The sequence below is a fragment of the Protopterus annectens genome, chromosome 7.part1 (assembly GCF_019279795.1).
Source record: "Protopterus annectens isolate FY-2018-M chromosome 7.part1, PAN1.0, whole genome shotgun sequence".
NCBI lineage: Eukaryota > Metazoa > Chordata > Ceratodontiformes > Protopteridae > Protopterus > Protopterus annectens.
The window spans coordinates 283,674,855-283,696,919 of NC_056740.1; the positions used below are offsets into that span (position 1 = coordinate 283,674,855).

At 40.6% G+C, this 22,065-nt stretch overlaps 1 protein-coding gene across 1 annotated transcript in view; it reads left to right on the forward strand.

The window, feature by feature from the left end:
• Window positions 1–22,065, forward strand: part of CCHR7.PART1H3orf84 (chromosome chr7.part1 C3orf84 homolog) — a 323,437-nt gene that overhangs the window by 168,722 nt on the left and 132,650 nt on the right. The window lies entirely within an intron of this gene.

A 22,065-nucleotide genomic window follows, 5' to 3' on the forward strand; every position in this document is an offset into this window, starting at 1 on the left:
GATGAAAAAATTACAAAGGGATTTGGACCAATATAATAGGGGTATAGCATACATGTGGGAAAAGAATACCAAGAAGTATTCTAACTATAAGAGGGGGGAGCAGAATTTTGGAACTGATAAAACTTACGTACAACATAGTTTAGATAGGGGTGACAATTCTGATTTTTTATATGTACAACACAGAGGGAGGGAGAGAAGGTGGACAAGGGGACACAGGTTAGACTCACAGTTCCACCCCTACCCCAGGTTTCAACGATAGAGTCCAGTCTTGTTGTGCCCATGGCAGTTGCTGAGGACACAGTAGAGGTCTTGGACACAGATACTGGTATCATACAGGAAGGGGTTACCTACACTTATAGGAACAATTACACTAATTATAAATTAAACATTGGACATTTTGATTTATTATCTAAGGGGATGAAATATATTCCCACACAAAGTTTAATTTAGTAGATTGCATTTGTGAAATCAAAAGATATGTTAGGAAATTAAATTTAGCCATTTTGTTTAAAGACAAAAGAACTGTTGGTAGCTCACACATCATTGAGACCACCGTACCTACTATTAAAAAGAAGAGTATGTTTATACCCCCTATGCACCCCACTATCTCCATGTTTGATAAAGTAGTGACTCGACAGATTTATCAGTTAGATAGACAGATAGCTGGACATCAGGTCGGGTCTAATCTAACAGTGGAAGAGCGTAAGGTGCTTCAGGAATTAAGAAGTGCTAGTAATATTAGAATTATGAAACCAGACAAGGGGGGGGGGGCAGTTATACATGACAGTATGTTATATTCTTGCAAGATACATGACTTGTTGTATAGTTCTGGGAATTATTCTATTGTATCCCTTAATGAAATTAATATAGGGCACAGAAAAAATGATATGTGTATTGAGGAATATCTAATTGATAATAGGATTAACGATGACACATACAAGTATATTAAAGTTGATTACCCTGTTTTAGCCTCAATAGTAGGTATTCCTAAAATACACAAAAGTACAGAAGAACCCCCTTTTAGACTGATCATATCAGGGAGTAGGTCTAAGACCTTCCTAATTGGTAAGGTCATTGATATGTACTTGAAACATGTTTATGGTAAGATCCCACATATAGCCAAGGACTCATGGGAATTTTTGAAAAATTACCCGGTTTACTTATCTAGCCCAGACCTGATATTTGTGACTATTGATGTCATAGATCTTTTTTCATGTATATACAAGTATTTTCATGACACATACAAGTATATTAAAGTTGATTACCCTGTTTTAGCCTCAATAGTAGGTATTCCTAAAATACACAAAAGTACAGAAGAACCCCCTTTTAGACTGATCATATCAGGGAGTAGGTCTAAGACCTTCCTAATTGGTAAGGTCATTGATATGTACTTGAAACATGTTTATGGTAAGATCCCACATATAGCCAAGGACTCATGGGAATTTTTGAAAAATTACCCGGTTTACTTATCTAGCCCAGACCTGATATTTGTGACTATTGATGTCATAGATCTTTTTTCATGTATACCGAAGGAAGATGGACTGCAGGCTTTTGCTATTAGTATAAGAAAATATGCAGACATACAGTGGGACACGACATGTCTTCTCACTGATATGATGTCATTGGTACGTGACCACAATTATATCTTCTTTGAGGGAGAGTATTTCAAGCAGACCAAAGGAGTAGCTATGGGAGCAGCATGTGCTCCCATATATGCAGATTTGGTTATGCTTGAATGAGAAGAGAGGACTATATTTGGTAGTTATTTTATGAAACACATTAAATATTATATTAGATACCTAGATGACATCTATATGATCTGGGATGGTGGTGAGCATTTGTTGACACAATTTTTTGAGTTTATTAACAGTAGCAGTGAATTCTTTAAATTTACGTTTTCCAGAAGTTTGGAAGGTTTGGCCTATCTTGACACTATTGTGTCTAGAGATGGCAACCAGTTTAAATCGAGAATTTTTAGGAAGAGTACATTTTCGAACAACTATCTGGAATATTCCAGCTACCATCCGAGGAAACAATTTATTAACATTTACAAGGGTCAACTTAGAGCAGTTAGGATGACATCAGGATATGAGGACATGTTGGATGAGGTCAAATCTATCACTTCCTTATTTAAGGATAGAGGATATGATGTGAGAGTTATGGCCAATGTTAGTAAATATGTAGTGAGTAAATGGGGAAACCAATACAAGCCATTACTGGGTGAAAAATATAACCCTAGTTCAGTAATAGCTATAGACACATTGGCTGTTAAGAAGGTAGAGCCCAATAATTTTGACAGAACTTGTATTTTGGAATTTGGAGTACACACCGGTAAGGTGAAGAAAATTTTGATGGATAATTGGCATATAATATTAGTTGACCAAGATATAGCACCCATATTAGGGGATTGTCCCAAATTTGTTTACAAGGCAGGTATTAATATAAAATCAATTTTGGAGAAGGGCATAACTACTAAGAAGATCACATCTATCAACACTGCCAAATGTGGGGCATGTAAACAATGTCACACTATATTTCAGGGTGACAGTGTGATATTGGACAATTACAAACATACTAGTATTAATTTTTGTGGGGGCAACTGTCTTACTAAAATGGTGGTATATATTGCTATTTGCAGGACTTGTTCAGGGTTCTATATAGGTAAGACCCAAAGGATTTTGAACAAACGTATTTATTCCCATCTGTATAGTATTAGAAGAAAGGATGAAAAAAATGCATTGTATGGACATATTAAGCAGTATGGAGAAAAACATTATTTTAATTTTGGTATAGTTGATCTGGTGCAAGTTAATAATAAAGGTGGTGATTTTAACAGTTTGCTACTATACAAAGAATTATGGTGGCAAATTTATACGGATGCCTCTGTTACACCGGGCTTGAATGACACTATATCAATCAAACCCTATTTGGCTTTAAATCAATAGTATTACTTTCTATGTTCAAATTGATTCACATCTGTGTTGGCTATTTATTTATTCATTATTTATATACTTGTTTTATTTATATTATGGTATTTTTAAATAAGCATGTATTTTTAAATATGTATATTATTTTTTTTTGTACAACAGTTTTTTATTTATATGAGTAGTACATATTGCAATATGTGCGTATTTCTTTAAAAATTTCAAACTAAATTGGCGCCAAAAATGTTATTTAAGCAACTGTTTATCTTATTATGGTGTTCTGATGAAGCTTGTTGTTAACAAGTGAAAGCGCTTAACCAGCTTTGGCGTATTTGGTCACAACAATAAATTCTTATTATATTTTAATTTGCAAATTGTTTTTTGTGACAGAAGGTGTTTTGGACTGTGATAGTGTTGTTTAGAGTTGAATTCCCAAAGACACGGAGGCGAAATACGGCGAACAATGCTGGCTGTGCTTTTGTTCTTGACCTTTGGACTCCCCGGTTGCAGCACTGTCTGCTGAAATAAAATGGAAAGGATAGTAATGACTGAAGCATACACGGAGGTGTCCCGTAAGTAATTAAATATCGCTTACAGGAGAATTCATGCTAACTTAGAAGAACTGTTTATTAAGGCAAGGATTGACATGGATATATACATTTTCTTATGTATGCCAGCACCTAGAATTCCAACTTTGTTTAGCATCCCCAAGATCCACAATAGTGTTTAGAACCCACCAATGAGACCTCTTGTGGATTCCAGGAATAGCATCACTTACCCATTAGCCAAATATATTGACCATTTTTTGCAGAAATATGTAAAATTACAAAAACAGATCTGCAAGGACTCATGGTCCTTTTTAAGGAGTATACAGGATTTACAGTTTAATGAGGGCTTCAATTTCCTAACTATAGACGTTAAAGATTTGTACACATCCATCCCACATGTTGAGGGTGTTGAACAGCTCAGCCTGTTACTGCTAGAACTGGAGGCCCCTAGAAGTTTAATTTCTCTGCTCACTGAACTGTTGGACATAGTGTTGTATATTACCTTCAACAACAGGTTTTTCGTCCAGTCCATCGGCGTAGCAATGTGCTCCCTGTGTAATGCCAGCTTCGCCAACCTAGTGATGGCTTCTTGGGAAAGGGAGTTTATTTTAAATGTACCTGAAATTAGAAGCCAAATACACTTTTATACAAGATACCTGGACGATATATTTATGCTGTTTAAGGGTGATGATGTGGAAGCTAACAATCTAGTGACACACCTCAATAATACCACTGTTTTTTTTTACAGTTCACACATACTTTCCACATGGAAAGAATAGCTTACCTGGATGTTGACTTAAAAAAAGACCTAATTAATGGTTGCTATACAGCTTGTATTTTCAGTAAAAATAGCTACTCAAATGCTTTTTTACATTTTGACAGTTGTCATCCACTATTTCAAGAGCGTTCATTGGTAAAATGCCAACTGGTACGAGCAGCTTGGATGGTTTCCACACAAGAGGAGTTTTTACTAGAATGTAATCAACTTCAGGACATGTTTATCAAGAGGGGATACCCTCTACCTATGGTTAGGGAACTGGTAAGAGAAGTACAAAACAAGAGGCATAGGGGCATGTACCAACCTATACTGGGGGTTAAAATTAATGAGGAACAAATGGAAATTAACCAAGTTCGGATGGTTCATGATGATTCTCCTTTAGTAGGGTCCACTTTTATTACTACTTTTAGTAGCAATAGTTATGACATCAATGACATCATTAATAAGAACTGGGATTTAATTGTCCTTGATCACAATTTACATGCTAAATTGAAGGACCCCCCCCAGAGTAGTTTTTAGACGCGGTAGAAATTTAAAAAGCTTATTACAGACTAGGAAGGAAGACAGTTTAGGAAACAAGAGAAAAGGGATGATAAGGTGTAGTATGTGCCCCCAATGCCCCTTCATGGAGATTGGGGTCAACTTCTCGATCAGAGTAGTGCCCTATGCGTCAAAGGGAAAATTTGACTGTAATACTAAAAGTATAGTCTATTTGGCCCAATGCCAAGCCTACCCAGCTTTTTATATTGCGAAGTCAGACAGGAAACTAAAAGAAAGGGTTTACGAACACCTTTACAGCATTAGAACATCAAAGCAGGAAAATGCTCTGGCTAGACATGTGAGTGCTTTTCCATTACACTCTTTTAAATTTAGAGTGATTGACCAGGTTACGAGTGATGGAAAGGGTGGCCCTAGTTCATTATTCCTAGAAAAACTGGAATTAATATGGCAACTTCGTACTAGGGCCTGCTACCCGCCAGGACTGAATGAAGTTTATTCCATATCTTGCATCCTTAAACTAAAGAGTTTAATAAGGTGAATATATACCTTATTCACTTCAGCCTGCAAGAAAGTTTCACATTTTTGCTTAAACAGGGTATGTTAAATATTTATCTAAATAGTCAAAAATGTACTTATCTGTTTAGTTATGTATATACATGTTTATACATGCACATGGTTTTTCACATTCACTTAGTTGTTATCTATACATGAATGTGTCTGCATTTAGAGTTGTTTATGTGAATGTGTGCACTCTTACTCCACCTTTTATCATATTCACCGGGCGTCCTTTACAGGATTGTTTTCTCTGCTCCAGTCTTTATAGCTTTTTAGCTTGATGGTTTTAAATTCAGACAACATGGGGCTAATATAAGTGTTTTATTATATATTTCTTCATCCTTCTTTTTATAACTGTCATTATTAACTACTACTGAAAGCTATTTAAGATTTTAATACTTTTTCACACAGTGGTAAAGTATTTTATTTTATACTGTTTTCAATTTTACACTTCATTCTTGACTTCTCACTTTTTACTGTTATCTTAACTATTGGTTTTTAATGTTAGCATGGTTTTTAAATATTTCTGAATATACTTTTAAAAGGTCTTTTAAGAGTGTTTTCGAACTGATGAGCTATATTTATACACTATATTTATATTTATACATATACAAATATATTTACTGCATACATACTTGTTTTACAAGAAGCTGGATTTTTAAAGAAGCATACAATGGGTTCATTGTTTTTTCCTGCTTACCTTGGAGGTGGGTTTGTCTTTTGCTTGGAGGAAGTTGATGTGGTTTGAATTTGTATTTACTGTTTGAAACATTCTTGTTGCAAGTGTCTGATGAAGTCTCACTAAGAGGTGAGACGAAAAGCGCTTTATGGTTACCGTTTTTTATTGTTTTTATCATTTGTTTGAAGTAAAGTCTGAAGAATAAACTTTGGAAACTACTACTGTGTGCGTGCCTCAAGCCCTCTTGCCTGCATTCCTGTTTTTGCAGCTCTACTGAACTATCTAACTTTAGACCTATAGCAATCTTGTCTCCACTAGCAAAAATTATGGAAAAGTGCATCCATAAACAGCTACTTCACTATCTAATCCAAAACAACCTACTGGCCAACTTTCAGCAAGGCTTTAGGCCACATCATAGTACCACCTCAGCCCTTCTCACCTTCTCTTATGCTATAAACTATAACAGGAACAACAACAACAAATTATCCTCAGCTCTTTTTTTGGACCTCTCAAAGGCTTTTGACATGGTTAATCACTGACTACTCATCCATACCTTGAAAACAAATTCCTTAGACATGCACACTCTCCTCTGGTTCCAATCCTATCTGAGTGACAAACAACAAGCCGTCCTATGGCAGAATAAACTATCCAGCTTCCTACCCAACACCCAGGGTGTCCCGCAAGGGTCTATTTTGGGACCTCTTTTGTTTTCCATATTCATTAATGACCTACATACTGTCATCACAAAAGCAAACTGCATTCAATATGCAGATGACTCCACCTTGATTTGCTCTGCCACCTCCCAACCAGAACTGCAGACACTAACTCAGGATATTTTTAACAGAGTAGAAAATTGGCTTTCTGATCGTCGTCTGATTTTAAACCCAAACAAAACTAAGCTACTACTTTTCTCCCCCTCTCAAAAGCCCACAGTATTATCCTTTTCCATTAAGTCTAATAATGGGACCATAATCTTCCCAGATGTCTATACAAAGCTCCTAGATGTTATCATAGATAATCTTAAATTTTATACGCATGGTAGTAAAACCATCTTAAATTTTATATGCATGGTAGTAAAACCATCAAAACCATTAACAAAAAACTTGGCTCACTATATAGGATCAAACCATTTCTAACCCCACTTGCCAGAACTGCCATTGCTCGCACTCATCTACTCCCTACCCTTTTCTACGCCTCCCCTCTACTTACCAACTTAAATAAAACTGATATTAACAAACTCTGTATCAGGGGTGTCCAACCTTTTGGCTTGCTGGGGCTGCATTGAGTGAACAGAAATGGTCTTGGGGCTGCATATAAAATATATCATATAGTTAACTCTTTCGTTGTTCCGGAAGACCACAGTCGACCTCCTGGCGGTACTGTAGGTGCATTTGAACAATTAATAAATGTAATAAATGCCTAATATTTGCCTTAAAATTCTAATTCGCATTCTAATTCTAATTCTCTAATCTAACAGTTAACTCTAACATCTTAGTTAATATATATATATATATATTAAAAGAAATTAATGTCCTGTGACCACTGAACAACTCAAAAAATTATGCACAAAGCACCAAATAACAGGACAGCTGGAATCCAGGCAGTTAGTTTCCTTTATTTTCTCAACCAAACGAAGATGTAAAAAGAGGTTTAGCGCTTTCATCTAGGTAACTAGACTTCCTCAGAACATTCATACTAACTTTTCTCCCCATTATATACCCAAAAGCCCGCCATTTACATCAATCATTCAATTTTATATGCAAATGTCTATCCAGTTTAAAAATGAATATGTATAATATTTAACACTTATATCTATCATTTTATCCTTAAAAAACACATATCTTAAAAACTAACAACATGCAATAAAAAACTTGCAATTATTATCATATATTTATGTACTAAAAGTTAAAACTAAACTGTAATTGCTTCTAACAAGACGGATTCCTATAGAAATACAATAATGTTAAAAAATTCAAACTGTCCTATATGAAACACTTTTTTGAAATCTCTTATGCAATGTTAACCTTCCCTATACAAACATAAAAACATGTAAATATTTTTTATTTGGCTTTTGGGTATATAATGGGGAGAAAAGTTAGTATGAATGTTCTGAGGAAGTCTAGTTACCTAGATGAAAGCGCTAAACCTCTTTTTACATCTTCGTTTGGTTGAGAAAATAAAGGAAACTAACTGCCTGGATTCCAGCTGTCCTGTTATTTGGTGCTTTGTATATATATATATATATATATATATATATATATATATATATATATATATATATATATATGGGTCTACTTTGTATAACCGAACTTCCGATTCACCGACACACAATTTACCGACCCCAAACAACCGAAAACACACAACACCGACAAACACCAACAACTCAAAAAACGGAACACCATTACACCGACACAAAAAACGTAAACTACACATTGCACACAATAACATATCCACTAACCTTAACCTAAACCCTAACCCTAACGTCCGACACTACCGCACACTTACCCAACCCGCACCCTAACCCTAACTCACTTAACCCACCCCTAAACCTCAACACCGTCACTATCGCACACTTACTCTACCTGCACCCTAACCCTAACTCACTTAATCCACCCTAAAACATTAAGCCCGTCACTATCGCACACTCACTCCACCCGCATACTAACCCTAACACACTCAACCCTTCCCTACACTACACTACGTCACTATCACACACTTACCTTACCAGAACCCTAAGTCCGACACTACCGCACACTCACCTTTCCCACACCCTAACCTAAAATCCCTCACTATCGTACACTTACCTGTCCGCTCCCCAATCCTAAATCCGTCACTATCGCACACTTACCAGATCGCGCTCACACGTTGCCGTTGTCGGTCTTTCGGCTGTCGGAATATCGCCTTTTCGATCACCTACCTGTTCGGTCGTTCCGTCTCGATCTTCTGGGTGTCGGTGAAGTGGCGGTTCGGTTATTCAAAGTAGACCCATATATATATATATATATATATATATATATATATGTGTGTGTGTGTGTGTTTTTTTTTTTTTTTTTTACAAATAAACAGATATTCACTACAGCACTAGCATTTCTTACTAGGAAAACCATTCCAACAGTCCAACTACGTAAAATGTCAACATCAGCAGTCCTACAGTGCTATAATCCACAAAAATAAGCCAACAAATTTGCAATAAAGTAAAGAATTCACATTACTGACTTAATAAAACAATTCTGAATAAGCTACAAGAGGGTCTCACCCAAACAAATAACTGGTGCCAGAAATATGGCCTCAAGCTAAATGCCAAAAAATGCATCATCATCCCCTTTGAGGAGAGTGATGTCCCCACAAATTATCACATTAATAACAATGTTGTAACCACACAGTCATATGGTACTTGGGCACCCAGGTTGATACAAACCTGACTTTTGACCACCACGTTGTCTCCATTGTAAGGAAAGCTTTTTACATGGCCCACTTCATTAATAAGGGTATCTCATCCAGGGACAATGAGGTCATAACATCCCTGTATTTTTCCTTTACAAGAGCCATTATTGAGTGCAATGCCCCTTTTGGCATGTGCCTCAGCAAAACACCCTGCCAAAACAAAGACTACAACCATTTCTGACAAAAAAGGTCAAAGGACTAAGTTCACTTAGTTATCCAAACAGACTAAAAAGCTTCTTGCTTTCCTCTGTCTCTCACTGGCCCCTATAAATTTCATCATTGGCTTGCTTTCCAGGCTAAGAAAGATCCTGCCTTAAGAGACTTCCTCTACATCAGAAATACTGGTTACACTTAAAACGCTCACTACAAAGACAACAGCCTAAACTGCAACATAAACAAGCCACTTTTTATGGACAAGTTCTTGACACAAAAACCTTCAACTTCTGTAAAAAGCTCCTCTCATTATCAAACAATGTAGTTCAGCAGCACGATGGCTGGATGGATAGCCATAAATGTAGTCCTTGGGTAAGTAGCATAGCCTTCATCAAACCAAATGAAAAATCTACATACTAATCTTTCCCAGCTGGATGGCTAAGATCTAATATTGGTTACTCAAGTCTAGTTGCCCAAGAAGAGGGGCATGTTTAACTAAGAATTCCATTTACAAAATTATATTCAGTATACATATTAAATCTCTCTCTCTTACACACACACACACACACACACACACACACACACACACACACACACACACACACACACACACACACACAATAAAGCCCCTACTTGTAAAACAGGCAACCTCAGTAATCACATGACACCCACTCACTGAATGAAATTGTCTGGAAGTCACAATATCTGAAAAAAAATCATAATAGAGATGGATTCATCCATATAATTTCCCACCACCAAAAGGACCATCAATAAATCAACAAACAACTGCTCGGCAAAAAGTAAATCAATAAGAAAACCATAAACTATAATGCTACATACTGGTGTAAACATATAATTTGTGTCAATCCCCAGGTTTATCCATACCAAAAGATTGTTTCAGAGCTTTCTTCTAAAAATTTAAATCTTTGATATTTGCCTTGCTGTAATTATAACTGTAAAAAAAAATGTTTTTAAGTTTATTCTGTACCTCAATGATTCTCACTGTTACGAGATGTAATCTCTGCCATATTGTATGAGTACTACATCCATAATTTGCTGTCTCTCTGTCTCATGTATTGTATTATATTGTTTTATGTTATTTTTGGAGCTTTTCTCCCCGAGCCTCCGCTGAAAATGGACCTGTGTCCAGTCGGACTTTCCCGGTAAACAAATGTAAAATAAAATAAAATAAATAAAAATAAACTTCCCTCCAATCTAAAGCCATTTGACATTCAGACATTTTAATTTGTGCAGAAGTTACTCACATAGTTACAGTTTACTGAGCTCTAATGCTGACCTTCACTTTTGAAAAAAACAAATTCCCAGACTTTGTCAATAGCTCAAAGTGTAGAGAGGATTATTTATTTATTATATATTTATTTATTTTTGGAAAACATCTTTAAAATTGTTAAATTGATTACACACCCAGAAGCACAGAAAAGTTATTGTGATTATGTAAACCACAAACTGCTGCAAGAAATCAAAGTCACATTAGCACTCTATGCTTATGTCCGAACAGATGAATCATACCTGTCAATTCCAAAAGAAGTAAAGTAGCTTAATAAGAAGGTTATTTGCAAGGTTACATGGCAGTTTATATTGGAAATAAGCAGAGATATTAAAAAGGCTCTGTTTTTCATAATTATGCCTAAAAGTCTTCCAAGGTAAATACAACTTCTGATTTAGTATGGAACCATACCTCTCATCCTTAGAGCAAGAAATGTGGACAAAGCAAAAAATAAAAGTGGGACACAGGCCCAAAAATAGATGTTATGTGATCCTATCTCGCCTACATTCAGTACTGATGGGCTCGGAGCCGATCCCTCGGCTCCGACTCGGCACGCTATGCTATAGAGCGAGGCCTCTTATTGGCTGAGCTATTTCTTATCCCAGGATGCACCACCACTAATCCCCCAGATCTCGTTTGCCGCTTACAAGCTAGGACGTGGTCTCAAACTTGGCTGGGCTAAGTACTGTTTTATTCAAAGTTTTCCTGTCACGAATTTTGATATTTTGAACCCAAAAGCTGTTTTAACAGCTATTGTTGTTGTACGAGTGTATTTGGAAAAAATTTGTTGAGAAAGATTGTGTTTTTTGTTAAGGGAAGGTTTCCCGTTTAAGTTAGAGAGGCCTTCCCCTATTCCTATCTAGCGTTTTTTGTGTTTCCAGGAGGTCAAGTACCTGCTTAAGTTAGAGGGTCTTGACCCTCATTTTCAGTGTTTGTGGTACTAGTTTGTGTATTGTTTTCTGACATTGTGTTTTGTCTCTAAAAAAAAAAAAAAAAAAAACTTAAACTTTCTTAGTTTTCACTTTCTTTGTGGTAAATCTTGTTTCTTAGTATTAGTCAGCATGTCTAAGGAACATAGACCCTCTGGGTTTAAAAAGTGCGCGAGGTGTGGTTACAAAATGTCCATAACGGACGACCACTCCTCGTGCGTTTATTGTTTAGGCGCCAAGCACCTACAAGAGTCCTGTAGCGTGTGTCACGCCTTCTCTTCTAGAGTCCTCCAGGAGAGGAAGAATAAATTAATATTAAAAGGTCTGATTAAGCCCTCCTTCGAGGAGGCCTTATCTTCCTCTTCCTCTACTAAGAAGAAAAAAGCGTCGGCTCCGACCAGTCTGTCGGAACCGACTGCCAAGAAACCTAGGCAGGCTTCTCCATCGGCTCCATGGACTTCGGAGCCAAGGGCTGAACGGTCTGCCTCAATGCCTCCAGTCTCGACCCCTCTGGTTTCGGAGCCGAGGACTGGGGCATCGAGAGGTGGGTCACCTTCATCGGCTCCACTGATTTTGGAGCCGATGAGGGTTGCCGGCTCAGACTCTTCCCCTTCGGCGCCGAAGCCCTCCTCGGCACCGAGGGAAATTGTTTTGAGATCTCCCTCGGAACCGATAGTGGTCGAATCCATTCGGAGCCGGTCCCCTAGTCCTATGGAGCCGATGGAGAAATCAGTTCGGACCCGATCGGTGTCATCTAGATCTTCCAAGATGTCTGATTCGGACATCGACAGGGTGCTCCTAAGACTTTTCCAGTCTCCGGTGTTTCAAAAGTTAGTTTCGGCTCCAGCCCATTCGGCTTCGGAGCCGATGGTCCACCCTGCTATTATGGTTCCTCCTCCAACAGCCTCGGCACCATTGGAGCCGGTGCTGGTGGAGCCGATGGAGGTTTTCGGGTCGGGCCCGACCCTTACTCCAACTCCGGCTCTTGAGTCGGAGTTCGGTACGCGGACTTCTTCTGTCGGCCCCGGGGGGGACGCTTCGGGACTGATGTTTTCGGTCCCAAGCCTTCCTCTCGGTGCGTCGGCTGCGGGGGTGTCATCTACCATTGTGGCCACGGAGGTGGGACCTTCCCAGGATTCTGGCAGTCCCGCCTTCAGGGCCATGAGGAGTGCGTTAGCCAAATCTTCTTTGGCTACCTCCACGGTCTCCCCAGCTCCTTCCCTGCATACTGAGACTGTGTCTTTGGCAGTCCCCCTGTCCTTAGACAGCGGAGCCCCGGGGCCTGAGGTTACCCCCACTGGGGGTTCCCCCCCTCCTGGGGGTCCCTCTGAAGCTTCTTCGGAGGAACCCCCCAGGAAAAGATCGTGCAAGAGGAAGCACGTTGACTCCCCTGATGAGTCTCTTACATCAGACACTGATCTCGATGATGCAGAGGGGTCCCCTAAGTCGTCCTCAGATGATGTCTCCTTTGCAGACATCCTGGAAGCCCTTAAACAACGAGGCGGCTGGCAATCCAAACCCTCTTCTGCTGATGAGTCGGTGTTCCTTAAGGCCTTCGGGGCTCAGCCCTCCACCTCCTGGGTGTCTCCGCCCTTCGACGAGCTCTTGGATTTGATCTGTCGAAGGGCGTGGGAACACCCAGACTCTTTGGAACCGGTGCCTGCTTGTCCTAATAAGTTCCTGTCAGCACCCCCGGAAAAAGAGTTTCTGATGAAAGGTGTGGCTGTAGATGCTTTGGTGGTGGCATCTGCTACCCAGCAAGATGTAGCAGAGGCTTCGATGTCCGTCCATCCTCCTAATAAGGAGTCTAGGAGCATGGATCGGTACGGTAAGCGCACCCTAAGTTCAGCGGCCTTTACATTAAGGTCCTTGAACTATCTCACGCACTTTACCAGATTTCAGAGGGATCTGATTAAAGAACTTTCCGATACCCTCTTGGGTAACCTGCCTGAGGAGCTGGCCCGGACGGTTGGCTCTCAGCTGGCTACGCTGTCGTCCATATCAAACTTGTCCATGAGGCTCATTTCTTATGCGGCCGAAGGGGCGAGTAGAGTGGCGGGTACAGGCATTGCTCTACAGAGACAAGCCTGGCTCCACCTGTGTCATTTTGCGGAGGCCTTTAAGTCTTCCTTTGCTGACGCCCCCTTTGATGGGTCCTCCTTGTTTGGACCCAAGGTAAAGGACACACTGACCCGCTGCGAGCAAGAAGGTAAGACTTTGACTGCCGTAGGGGCACGATTTTCCACTCCCTTTCGGCCTTACCCCAAGGCTAAAAGAGGAGGGAAAATGTGGTTCCGTAGATCTCAGAAGTCTTACCCCTCACAGCAGGACGATCCCCCTTCTAGAGGCAGGGGAGGGGGAAATTCTTCTGGAAGACACCGTCCCAGAGGCGGCAGAGGCCCTCGCAACACTGGAGACCGCGAGTCCTTTCGTGGCTCTTCAGCCTTTCACAGTCCCTGAGGGATTGCCCGACTGTGCAGCTCCGGAGCCAGTCGGGGGTCGTTTTTCGAGGCACCTAAAAGCCTGGGAAGGTATCACTCAGGACCGATGGGTGATTTGAATTATCGCCGGAGGTTACGCCATCCCTTTTTCTCACTCTCCACCTCAGTCCAAAAAAATCCCGGACCCGCCACCCAGTCAACGCGAAACTGCAGCCTCAGAAGTTTCAAAGCTGCTGCAAAAAGGAGTCATCCAACCGGTCCCCGCAGACCAGATTGGATTAGGGACTTACTCAAGATTCTTTTTGGTGCCAAAAAAGACCGGGGACTTGAGGCCCATTTTGGATCTCAGCATTCTAAACCGTTCAGTCAAAAAGTCCAAGTTCCGAATGGTCACCCTACAAACCATTCTCCCATTGCTGGAGAAAGGTGTTTGGATGTGCTCCATAGATCTCAAGGATGCTTATTACCATATCATGGTACATCAAGTGTCCAGGAGACATCTGCGCTTCAGCCTAGGAGGCAGTCATTTTCAGTTCCGCGCGCTGCCCTTTGGTCTCACCACAGCCCCCAGGGTGTTCACCAAATGTTTGGCGGTCGTGACTGCTCACCTGAGAAGTCTAGGATTCCAGGTGTTTCCGTATCTAGATGACTGGCTCCTAACTGCCACCTCCAAGCATCTACTATTGCGGAGCCTACAAGCCACGATATCACTGGGCAATTCCCTTGGAATCACCTTCAATTGGCCAAAGTCTGTGTTGCTGCCATCTCAATGCATAAGATTCATCGGAGTAGAGATAGACTCAAACCGAATGCGGGTCTATCTACCTACAGACAGGATACAAACTATACAGGCTCAAGTTCGAGCCTTACTTCCCAGATCCAAAGCCCCAGCCAGAAAGGTCCTGCAGCTATTGGGATCCATGTCCGCCATGGTTCTTCTAGTTCCCCTAGCAAGGTTGCACATGAGAATTCTCCAGTGGCTTCTTTCAACTCAGTGGTCCTTTCAGGAACTCCCTCTCAGTCACCTCATATGGATCACGGAAACCTGCAAACGGGACCTTCGCTGGTGGCTGGTGCCCTCCAATCTGGATCAGGGACGACCCTTTGTTCCACCTCCTCCTGTGGCCACTTTGACCACGGACGCCTCCCAGATGGGGTGGGGGGGGCATTCCCTGGGCAGGTCAGTCCAAGGCAAATGGCATTCGGAAGAGACCCTACTTCATATCAACATCCTAGAAATGAGGGCGGTGCTTCTGTCCCTTCAAGCCCTTCACGATTACCTCCCTCAGGGCGTAATTGCTGTTCACTCCGACAACATGTCAGTGGTCTGGTACCTGAACAAACAGGGAGGGACCAGATCCTATCCCCTTTGCAGAGAGGCCATGAGAGTTTGGGAATGGGCAGTTTCGACCAAACACTTTCTACTGGCGACTCATATCCCGGGCAAGTCCAATGTGATAGCCGACAGACTGAGCAGAACTATCCTCTCTCCACACGAATGGTCTCTGAACATTACAGTTGCAAATCAGATTTTCAGCAAATGGGGAGTTCCGTGTTGTGACCTCTTCGCGACTCCGCTGAATGCGAAGTGCAAAAAGTTTTTCTCCCTCACCTTGGCTCCGGGGAAGAGCCCTATGGACGCACTAGCCCGTCTGTGGCCCACCGGCTTGCTTTATGCTTTTCCTCCAGTTCCTCTCCTTCCCAGGGTGATCCAAAAGGCTTCTCTCTTGGGGAGCAAAATGATCTTAGTTGCTCCTTACTGGCCTCGTCAAGTATGTTTCCTCTATCTTCGGAAATATGCACTGGAAGGTCCATGGTTCCTGGATCAGATCCCAGAACTATTGGTTCATCAGTCGGAACTATTCCACCAGTCCCTACACACCTTAAAATTGACGGTTTGGCTCCTCCTCTTCCGACTATAGTCAGGAATCATACCTTGGATCCGGAAGTTGTACACATTTTATCTTCGGCCCACAAGTCTGCTACAAAGAAATTGTATTCTAGCAAATGGAAAAGATTTGCTATTTGGGCTCAACTCCGGGGTCTGGATCCCATCACTATTCCTGTATCAGAAGTACTGAAATTTCTAACTTCTCTTTTCAATCAAGGCTCTTCAGTCTCTACCATCAAGGTTCAATTGGCAGCTATTTCCAATTTTCACGAATCTATAAACCCACCTTTAATGAGCAACAGATTGTGTAAGACCTTCTTGAAAGGTGCTGCACTTTTAAGACCTCCGATTTCTCATCCTGCTCCTCCATGGGATCTCGATGTGGTGTTACGCGCCTTAACTTCCTCCCCCATCGAACCGGCAGCAACATGTGATTTAAAATTTCTATTGTGGAAAACTGCCTTTCTGGTGGCGATTACTTCTGCCAGAAGGGTTTCAGAGCTTCAAGCTTTGTCTGTAAAACCTCCGTACTTGGTTTTTCACAAAGATAGAGTATCTCTCAGGCTAAATCCATCCTTTGTCCCTAAAGTTTGTTCCAGTTTCTGCCTACAACAGTCATTAGAACTTCCAGTCTTCTTTCCGAAGTATTCTAACAAAGCGGAATTCATATTCCACACATTAGATGTCCACAGGCAATTGCGTTTTTATTTAGATAGGACCAAACAAACAAGGAAAACAGATCAGTTGTTTGTATCCGTTTCGGACAATAAATTGGGCAAAGCCGTCACAAAGGTCACTATTGCCAAATGGATCAGGGACTGTATTACGCAAGCTTATTCTTATTCTAATAAAGAGCTTACCACCTCTGTCAAAGCTCATTCTACAAGAGCTATGGCTACTTCGATAGCATTTCATTCTAAGCTTGCCATTAGTGACATTTGTGCTGCGGCTACATGGTCCTCCCCGCACACTTTCATTTCCCACTACAAATTGGATGTGGCATCTAGAGGACGAGCTTCATTTGGTTCCACAGTGCTCAGGAGTGTTTTCCAATGAGCCACCCAGAATTTAGGTGCTAGGGACGCTGTCCCATCAGTACTGAATGTAGGCGAGATAGGATCACATAACATCTTTTAGTTATGTACTTACCATAACTTTAGATGTTTGGGATCCATCTCGCTACATTCTAATAACCCACCCTCCTTCCCCCTTCCTTGGAGATCAGAGGATATAAGAAGGTCCGAATCCTGTTGTTTCATCTTGAAACATCTGACAATGTTATATAAACAAGTTGTGTACGTGTGCATGAATGCGGACAAACAAGATCTGGGGGATTAGTGGTGGTGCATCCTGGGATAAGAAATAGCTCAGCCAATAAGAGGCCTCGCTCTATAGCATAGCGTGCCGAGTCGGAGCCGAGGGATCGGCTCCGAGCCCATCAGTACTGAATGTAGGCGAGATGGATCCCAAACATCTAAAGTTATGGTAAGTACATAACTAAAAGTTATGCATCACAGACACCATTGAAACAACTGTAGCTGCAAACATTATACATCACTTATAATCTTTCTATCCCATCATTGTCAAACATTATATGGCTCATTCAGTCATGCCTTGTTTTGCATCAAAGAAAACCATGCTTTGAAATGACAAATGCATTAAAAATAATAAATAAAACACATTGCATCAACATCCTGCAACTTCCTAGGGAGGGTGGCCTAATGGTTAAGGTGTTTGCCTTACAAACACAAGGCGCTGGGTTTGAGTCTCACAAGGGATAATTGGCTAAGCTTAAAATGGCTCGCAAGGGCAGTTAGCTTAGTACTAACCTATGAACCTGAAAGCAATCACAGAGCTTTCACTGAAACTAGGGCTGCTTGTTTCCCCAGAATGACAGCTCTCCCTAATTAAGTCTAATGGTATACAATCTACCAGTATCTGGACTACCTGAAATAAATTAAATTATGGCCTGTAAATTGAAAGTACACTTTGTTTAATTAAACTATATTTCTAAGCCCACTTACTATATTTTTTCAGTAACATCACAATATCCATTTCCAGGTTACTTTACAAGACATTGGCTGTCGTAGACTTGGCATCCTTCAGAACCCCACAAGCCCAGGCTAATACATTGTCCATTAAATGTAAATATCCATCCACTGTAAATGGCAAGAAGCTGCGTACCCAAGTATTAGGTTTTGAAACAAAGAAACATATTCTCCACAGTCTGTAAGTCTCTGTCTTTAATAATCATCTAATGTTGCAGTACTCCCAACAAATAAGCACACACATACACACTAAAATCCCCAACATTAAAAAAATGACATTGTGCTCACTTGATTTGCCAGTATTGATGATCCGCCAAAGCTATGCTTACTGTTGTCCAATCTATCACTGCTTAGAAGCCACCAATGAAAAAACAGTACTAGGTGCTTTTTTGTTTATCTGAAAAAAACAATACAACTTTATATTCTACAGTCCTACATAGTCAGTCCACTACTGACCCATTAACCTTAGGCTGCTGTCTCATTCTTACTCCCTGGAACTGCATTACCTTGGATGACTACTTTTATTTCCTAAGCAAAAGACACAAATTGGAAGATGAGGCAAAAATTCAGACATTCTTTGAAAATCCATACAGTTAAGAGGTATGAGTTCATGTTCAATACAACACTCTCCCTGTCAGGAAAGCCACAATTTAATGAAAGTGTACTCTTAATGTATGATATATTTGTGAGCTAACTAGTTTGTGTTCAGTAGGTAGACTGATCATTGTTAACCTCTTTGTGCATGTGCATCTCTTTGTCATGCACACATATACACACACACACTCTTCTTCTACTTTCACGCACACAATTCTGCTTTCATGCATGCACTCACTCCGTACTTACCTATTAACACAGGTAATTGCTGTCCCTTTCAAAGGCAACAGTGGCAAATCCATACATGAGTCCCTCTTCAGCGAGAACACACACACACACACACACACACACACACACACACACACACACACACACACACACACACACACACACACACACACACAGATTGTTCGGTGCAAAATAATGGCGTAAACACACTGACCCTTTTTTGGCTCAAAAACAAAACTAGAAAGGTGCTTTGGCACATGCGCACACCGACATTAGCGTTACAGGTCACGGGAGCGAAAAACACAAAACAAAAAAAGTGTTTTGGGGCATGTGTACATCAATGTTGCAGTTAGAGGTTGAGGGCCGCTTGGAAGAGCTGTGAGGGCCACATGCGGCCCGCGGGCCGCAGGTTGGACACGTCTACTCTAGGGGAATAAAATCTTGTATCTTGTTCTTACTAACATGGGAGCATCCTGCACTGCTCCTTGCATATATTCATGACTTGTAAAGTCTAACCATAAAGCAGTCTCCTTTGAAATAGAACTGAATCCAGAAATCCCTTCCACCCAAGGTACTTTTAGAAATTTCTTTAAGACAAACTACCTACTCCTAAGTGACACATTGGCAAGCTTCAGATTCCCACCTAATCTAGTTAACTCCACTGAATATGTGGAAATGTACATCACTGCACTACACTAGCATGTAAACAGTTAAACAGATGTAGCTGTACCTCATAGGAACAAGTGCAGAGCAAGCCCCAGAAATAAACCCACATGGTGGAACCATAATGTCAACAAGCTTGGCAATAAAAAGAAATAATTTTGACCATAAGTAAGAAGAAGATTTCCCAGAATGTTAGAGCCCTTTTCACTGAAATAAACAAACAGCTCAGGAACTTAATAAAATCCACCAAACCATAGTTTGAGGTTAAACTAGCTACCCAAGCTAAGGAGAGTCACAAGCTCTTTTTAGTTATGTTCATAATCTCAAAAGTACAACACAGCAATGCATTAAGCTGATTGTTAATGATATTATCCACAGTGAAACTGAACGTACAGAGAAGCTGCTGGCTGATAAGTTTAGCTGTAATTTACCCCCTCTCCCCTCCATCTGTCCCTCAAGATATACCTGAAACTGGCTTGCCTCCAGCTATCATATAAGACCAACTCCTAAAAGTGCTATCAAAATCTAAAACTATTGCATGGAGGAGTCCTGACAATATCCCTGGATGCATCATATATAGCATGTAGCACAATTCAGCTATACTCCTAACACTGTTCAGTCTCAGACTCCATACAGGTTTTGTACCAAGCAAATGGATAACAACTACAGTCATTCCCCTGCATAAGGTACAATCTTCCATAGACCCAGACAATTACATACCCACAAGTCTGACAAACCTCATATGCAAAGCCACGGAAAGTCTTATCATGGAACTAATTCAAACACTGGACCTGTCTCAGTATGAATATGTCAAGGGTAGGTTATGCTTACTCAACCTTGTAGATTTTTTTGAAAAGGTCACCAGTGAAATGGAAGACGGCAAGATGGTAAACACTACATAACTTGAACTGGCCAAAGCTTTTTACACAGCTTCCCACTCAGGAATAGTAGAAAAGATAAATAAACTGGGAATAAACACTTATGCCACCCACTGAATTGCATAGGATGCAGGAAATCAAAATAGGGAAAGTTATCTCCACAAAGAGACCAGCTACCAGTGGCATTCCCCAGGGTTCTGTGCTGGGACCCCTCACATTTGGCATCTACGTTTCTGAAGTAAAAGCCAATACCAAAGGGCTCTCTCTGACTGACTAAGGTTGCAGATGACTGCAAGCTAGGAGCTGTCATTGAATCCCCAAATGACTTGCAGGAAGGTTTATCCCAAATAAATACTGGTGCCAAAATTATGGACTGAAAAAAAATGCCAAAAACTCATTATTGTGTCTTTTGGGAAGTCATCTACCCCAGGTAACTACCACATTGACAATACTCCCTAAGATTTAACCCACTTGTTTGGGATTTGGGAACTTAATGTGGACAGTGACCTAACTTTTGATCAACATGTGTCCATTATTGTAAGAAATTCATTCTATATTGCACATCTTATAAACAATGAGTTTGTGTCTAGCTCTAAGGATGTAATTGTTCCGCTTTATTCAGCCCTTATTAGCCAATCATTGAATACAAGCCCCCTTTGGCATATGTCTGTCCAGACACATGCAACAACTGGATTGCCCACAAAGATACCTTACATAAAGGATACAAGGTCTAAACAACCTATCCTACATGGACCAATTCAAAGCCCTGTCACTGTACTTGTTATCCACCGACTGCTAAGAGGTGACCTGTGTATGGCATACAAGACATTCTCCAGCCCAGTACTGAGGGATTTCCTGCACATCAGAAAGTCAAATGGCATCAGAAATACTCAGTCTAGGGATCTAAACCTCTTCTGCAACAAGAGAATGGTTTGGAAGGACAGGTATATCTTGCAAAGAATAACACTGCTTAGGAGCAGACTCCCCATCAACATAAAGTTTATTCCTGTCCATATTCAAGTGCAGTTTGAATCTGTGGATGGGCAAAACAAAATTTACCCTTGGACTGCTAACTGTACTACTAATGGACAGAAGCAGTTTCTAAATGATGTATCCCAAATTATCAAATTAAACATTTAAGTCTCCTCAAATTATCTATGGTATGATCCCAGTTTGTCTCTTTAGGGGTAATATATAATTATCAACTATGGAATGGGTAATTCCAATGTCTACCCAAATGGGATAGGTTAATCTGAGCACAAAAAATGGGCATTGGCTATGTTTAAAATGTCCCACAATAGCATCTAGTCAAGTACTTATCTATGAACCTAGGCATCTATGAACATATGAAGCATTACCTGGGAAAAAACTATTTTAATCAGAGGAAAATAAGCAGTTTGTAATTCGACTGTGAAAACATACAAAGCTAACACTTTTTTTTGTATGGCTAAATACTGTGATATATAGAGATTCTTTATGGGTCGGTTTAGAGACAGACCTGCTTAGGACATTTTCATAGTCTG